The sequence below is a fragment of the Chrysochloris asiatica genome, unplaced genomic scaffold (assembly GCF_000296735.1).
Source record: "Chrysochloris asiatica unplaced genomic scaffold, ChrAsi1.0 scaffold00156, whole genome shotgun sequence".
Taxonomy (NCBI): domain Eukaryota; kingdom Metazoa; phylum Chordata; class Mammalia; order Afrosoricida; family Chrysochloridae; genus Chrysochloris; species Chrysochloris asiatica.
In genome coordinates this window covers 5,509,956-5,515,955 of record NW_006408674.1, presented here as the reverse complement: position 1 = coordinate 5,515,955, position 6,000 = coordinate 5,509,956, and the positions used below count along the sequence as shown (strand labels likewise).

General features: G+C 38.0%; 1 protein-coding gene across 4 annotated transcripts in view; it reads left to right on the top strand.

The window, feature by feature from the left end:
* Positions 1-6,000, top strand: part of EFTUD1 (elongation factor Tu GTP binding domain containing 1) — a 162,341-nt gene that overhangs the window by 123,123 nt on the left and 33,218 nt on the right. The gene's annotated exons all lie outside the window — the stretch shown is intronic.

The window sequence follows — 6,000 nt, the reverse complement described above, 5'->3', positions numbered from 1 at the left end:
AATAAGGAAGACCCTCAGCGAGATGGATTGGCAAAGTGGCAGCATTGATGGACTCAAGTGTGGCAATAATTGTGAGGTTGGCCCAGGACTGGGCAGTTGTTCATTCTGTTGTGCATAGGGTTGCTATGAGTCGGTCCTGTCTTGGTCACAGCTAACAACAACAACAACAGTAACCAGTGTTCTTTGTCAAAACTCAAGAGAGGCAACCTGGAACCCAAGTAGAGATGACTCTTCCTGTTCTGCCTCTATGGGTAGTCAGTAGAGAAGTCAGCTAGATCAAGAATGGAAGGCAACAGTGGCACTTTGTAACTTAACAGGGTGGTGTTTTATGTATATAACATATAATAAGTGTTGTTTGTGATATAAATAACTGCGGTGTAGACCCCCAGGCATCGTTTAGTACTTCATTGTTATGTAGGAGTTTAAGGCACCTTAATGAACTGGGTAGCTTGCCCTAGGGCAAGGAACATGAGAACATTTTAAACAATTTTATACCAATATCTTAAATGTTAAAGGAAATGGATAGATTCTTAGAAGAATCTGATACAAGAAGAAGTAGAAAGATTTGTAGTCCCATAACTCAAGGAAATTCAAAGTTGTCATGATATTTTTTAAAATCCACCAATGGAAATTTATCAGAATAACAGAAAAGAGAGAAAAGTCATCCCAATAGATGAATTAAAAGCATTCGGTAAAATGCAGCATCTATGCATGAACAAAACTCTTAGTAAGCTAAAAATAGAGGGGAATTTCCTGAATCTGATTAAAGGTGTATTCAAAACAAATATAACTAACTTGTCCTAATGGGGAAAGTTTTGAAAGGCTTCCTTTTGAGATCAGGAATAAGATAATGGTATGCCACTGTAAAGACTTCTTTTTAACAGGGCGCTGGAGTTCCTAGGCAGTATTTGTTGTTGTTGTTGTTGTTGTTAAATGCCGTCACATTGGTTCCAACTCATAGAGACCCTATATTAGGGTTTCTGAGGAATGGCTGGTGAGTTCAAGCCAACTTTGCTTGCTGTCAAGTGCTGCTTATCATACAGTGCCACACAAGGACTCCAGGCAGTATTTAGGGAAGAATTTTAAAAAAGAGAAGAATTGTAAAAGAACAAATAGTCATATTTGAGGAACTGTTGGGATTAATAAGTAATTCAACAAGACTGGTGAATTCAAGATCAATATGTGTAGAATTTGACAAGTTGATCCTAAAATTTATATGAAAATGAAAAAGACCCATAATAACCAAGACACCTTTGAAGAAGTAGAACAAGGTGGGCATTCTTGCTGTTTGAGAATTAAGATTTATTTAGAAGATATATAATATAAGACTATGTCAAATTGGCACAACCACCACCTATATGTAGTAGAGGTCTTTATGTTGCTGTGATGCTGAGTAAGTTTAGTGGAACTTCCAGACTAAGAAGGATTAAGAAAAAAGTCCTAGTGCTCTACATCCCAAAATCAGCCAATTAAAAATACATCCACAACATAGAAAGAAGTTCTTCAAATAAGAAAATCAACAACTCAACAGACAGTGAGACAGAGGCACTGCACAAAAGAATGTTCTAAGGACCAATAAACATTAGGAAAAATTCAGTTCATTAGTAATAATGAGATATAAATTAAAATCAAATTAAAGTTAGATGCTTTACATAGTCACCAAAGTCAGTGAAATTTTAAAAAGCAATCATCTTAAGTAGTGGTGAAGATGAAACACAATGGGCGTCCACTCACACACTGGCAGGGAAGGGAATTGACAGGACTCTGGAATGTAAGCAACAGTGTCTACACAGTGACCTTGACTGCGGCTCAGCAGATCTAGGCTCAGTCCTACTCCGTAGAGACTTAGCACAAAGCTGGGCAAGTAGGCATCAAGAATATCCATAGCAGTAGAATTTTTAACAGTCCAAAACTGGAAACAACTCAGTGAAATATGTGCAATTCTGGTATATTAATAAAATGGAATTCTGTTAAGTAATCACAGTGAACAAACTATAGCTGATGCAAAGCATGGGTGAACAGCAAAATGTTGAACACACAAAAAAAGCCTGATACAAAAAAAACAACCACAGTACCTGTTTGAACATCTATGAATACAGAGTTCAAAATTGCAGGCCAAACACAGTTTTTAGGGGTTACATACTTAAGTGGAAAAAACGATTTTAAAAAAATTGTGATTACATTAAAAGTTAGGATACTGCTTACTTACCTTCTTGAGGCGCAGTTAGAAGGAGGTGTGATGGGGTCGTCTGAGGGCTGGCAGTGTTGTGTTTCCTAACTTGGGTGCTTGTTTTGTGATAGGTCTTATTAGATCAGTAGACTTTGGTTTTGTACACTGTTTTATGTGACTGTTAACTTTTACAATTATAGGAACGTGTGCAGTGCTAGAATTTTTTTAGCTCTCATGGAAGCAAACCAGCCTTTTTATTATATTTACATTATTTTTTAAAATTGACATACACATTTTCTGGAATGCATTATATACTGCGGTGGGAAACAAGGATACTCTATTGTCTCTAGGCTAGGTAACTGTCAGAGTGGTTAACATTCAGCTCTCAAGGTAGGAGTAATCAGATATGGCAGGAAGCCACAGGAAATTGCCCTGGTAAAGTCTAAGCCTACTGCGTATCCCTCCCACTCCCCCAGCCTTTTTTTTAAAGTAATAACAAACTTTGCCTTACCAGGATTTAAAGAACCATTGGCCCTTGGGTGCTATGTAGGTGTGCAGCCATACCCAGACTTCTACAGGATGATTGGTTTTAGAAGACCACTTGGGAACCTCAGACATTTGCAAAAGACTAAAATGTCCCACAACCCATTTTATTTTATTGTACTACTGGCTAAGAGGCAATAGTCATAGATGTATTCTCTCTCTTAAAGTTTTAATAGCTTTGCAGTGATTTTCTCAAATGGTGTAAGCATGCTAACATGTTAAATCTAAATAATGACGATTTTTCAATTTCTTCATAAGTGCTTTTTTCCCCAAAATCAGGAATGGGTATTGCCTTTTCTTAAATTGCAGTTTAGCACTTTTAAAGATGGTCACATTGATTACTCTGACATTTTAAATATATGAACAGGTGTTCTAATACAAATCAAAGTTTATGCATATATGATAAGAGCTCATTAATGTTGTGGTGAGTTATTCCTTTAATACTCTGTGTAATTTTAGTTTTTAGTGTCACAATAGCTAAGACAGCATGGATTCTGAAGTCAGATCCACATTTGAATTCAGCTTCTTTACTTAATAGCCATATGACTTTGAGGAAGTTAACGTAACTTTTCTCACCTTGGTTTTCTCATCTATAAAATGAGGATGGTAATGTTGTTGTTAAGTGCCGTTGAGTTGGTTCTGTTCCATAGCGACGCTGTGTAGGGTTTCCAAGGAGCACCTGGTAAGCTTGAACCACCAACCTTGTGGCTCACACTGACTTCACTGTCCAGTGCATTAAGCCCTTGGTTAATTACCACACCAGGATGGTTATCACCACACCAGGATGGTGATAGTACCTGTTAAAGAGAAGATTTACTGCTTCGGAAACCCTATACAGGGTCACTATGAGTCGGAACTGACTCCACGGCACATAACCACTGCCACCAGAGAAAGAATACATAGTTGATTCTCATTATTTGCTGTACTGTTCTATAAAGACGCTGCAAACACTACATTAGTGAATTCTGAGCCATTATCTCTAGGGGAAATAGACGGTTATGTTCATCAATTGGTCAGTACATAATCTTATGTGTTTTTTTTAAAAAAGGCATTTAATATGCATGCTCCCTGGGTAACTCAACAGGTTAGTTAAATACTAAACTACTAACCAAAGGTTGGCAGCCTGAACCTACTACCCAGAGGCGCCTTGGACAGGCCTGGTGAACGGCTTCTGAAAGGTCATAGCCTTGAAAAGCCTATGGGGCAGTTCCACTCAGCACACTTGGGGTCACCATGAGTCGAAATCAACATTAAGGCAACTAACAACAACAGCATTTAATGTATATTGTTGATTCAGTAACAACATTGGACTCATGGCCTACAACACGATAAGCCATGCCTGAATGAAGCTAATCTGCCACACGTTTTCTCCCTGAGGCCTAGTATTGCTTTCCCATGCTGAGCAACTCTCCACATGTCACCACTATGCTTGGGGGCCATTTTCCACAGTGATCGACAACAAAATGTGACACTACAGAGACAAGTGCCCCAACTGGGCACTTACTTGCACTGTGAAAACTGAAGCAAGAAGGCAGAGTGTTACGCTGTTCAGTCTCTACTAGAAATGTGTGTGTCAGATGAGGCCAGTTGTCCACCGTATGTCTGTAAATGACTGGGAAAGCACTTCAAGTATTAATTTTGGGGGTGTGACTACATTCTAGCACTGTCCACGGTGCCAGGTACATAGTGAATGATTAGCTTAAAAACCATAGTCAGTATGTTTTCATTATTACTTTAGCTAAAATTGTTTATGAATGTTAGATTTGAATATGACTAATTCTAAATACAGTAAGATGGGTAGATGTCTTTCGGTGTTCTGCACCAATATATGCAGCACTAGAAAAATCTAAGTCTTGAAAGTAAATGAACCCATTGGCAAAGCGAGACCCTTTTTTTTCTGAAGTAATTTCTGTAATTTTTTTCTCTATGTTGTGGTCTCTATATGTTTCTATTTCTTCAAAAATGAACTTTGATAACATTATTTTCATAAAATAGCCATTTAAATTTCAAGTGTATCAAAAAGCATAAAATCAGATAAGCTAGATCCGTGCCCCACGCCCACCAAACATAGAACACAGAAACCAGTCCAGAATCAAGTATAAGAATTTCAGAAGCTTAATATTTTGAAAATTCAGTTCCCTTATTTCTTTTCACAGCGAAATGCATTGTTCTCAGATCCCAGGATTTCATATAATATATACAAAGGGGCTTCAGAAACTTGATGGAAAATTAGAATTGAAAGCTAATGGAATTTCTCCACAAACTTTTTGGAGCCCTCTCATGCATACCACCACACACATACACAAGGAGCTCTGGTGGCATAGTGGTTACCAGTCGAGCTGCTAACCTCACGGTCAGCAGTTTGAAACTACCAGCTGTTCTGCAGGAGAAGGATGAGGGTTTCTGCTCCCACAAAGATTTACAGCCTCGGAAACCCTAATACAGGGTTGCTATGGGTCGGAACCAACTCCGCAGCCCATAATCAAATCAACAACACACATATACTTGCATTGTGCACATATATGTGTATTGTTGATTTGATTGTCCACGTTGCCAATAGCAGAAATAGAGCAGATGAAAACATTCGTGTTACCTAGAACAAGGTAAAAAATACAGGGAGAGAAAAGATTTCAGTTTGATTCACTATCATCGCAGTTGATCAAGTTTTCTAAGTCCACCATCTTTGAATTTATAATTCATTTCAGAAGACATTCCGTGACCAACATGAACTTGTCATGAACTTATCATGTGGGATAAGGGCTCTCTGAATGCGATACTGGAAAGAATGAAGCTAAGACCTGTGCTGGCCAATACTAGGAGGTCTCAGAAAGTTCATGACAAACTGAAATTAAGACAGTTCAATCTTTCCCCACACTTTCTGAAGCCCCTTCTTACAGTAGGTACTAGCCATATTTGACTTTACTACCAATTTAAAAGTCAGTAAAATTAAGAATTCAGTGTTGTAATCATACTAGGCTTATTTCAAATATTCAGTGGCTACACGTAGCTTTTTAAATTTAACTGAAATTAAATCATGCTTAACAATCCATACCTTAGTCACAGTAGTCACATTTCAAGTGCTCATGATCACATTTCAGTGCAGATAAAACATTTCTATGATTGCCAAAAGCTCTTAGGGAAAATACCTCACTAAACAAAGCGCATCATGCTTCACCAAGAGCCTCATTATCAATGCCAAAAACAATGGGAGATTTGGACTACTTGTCCTGATTCCGTGAGTCAGTTATCTACGTAGAGTTATAATCTATTCTCTGAACTCTTAAGTT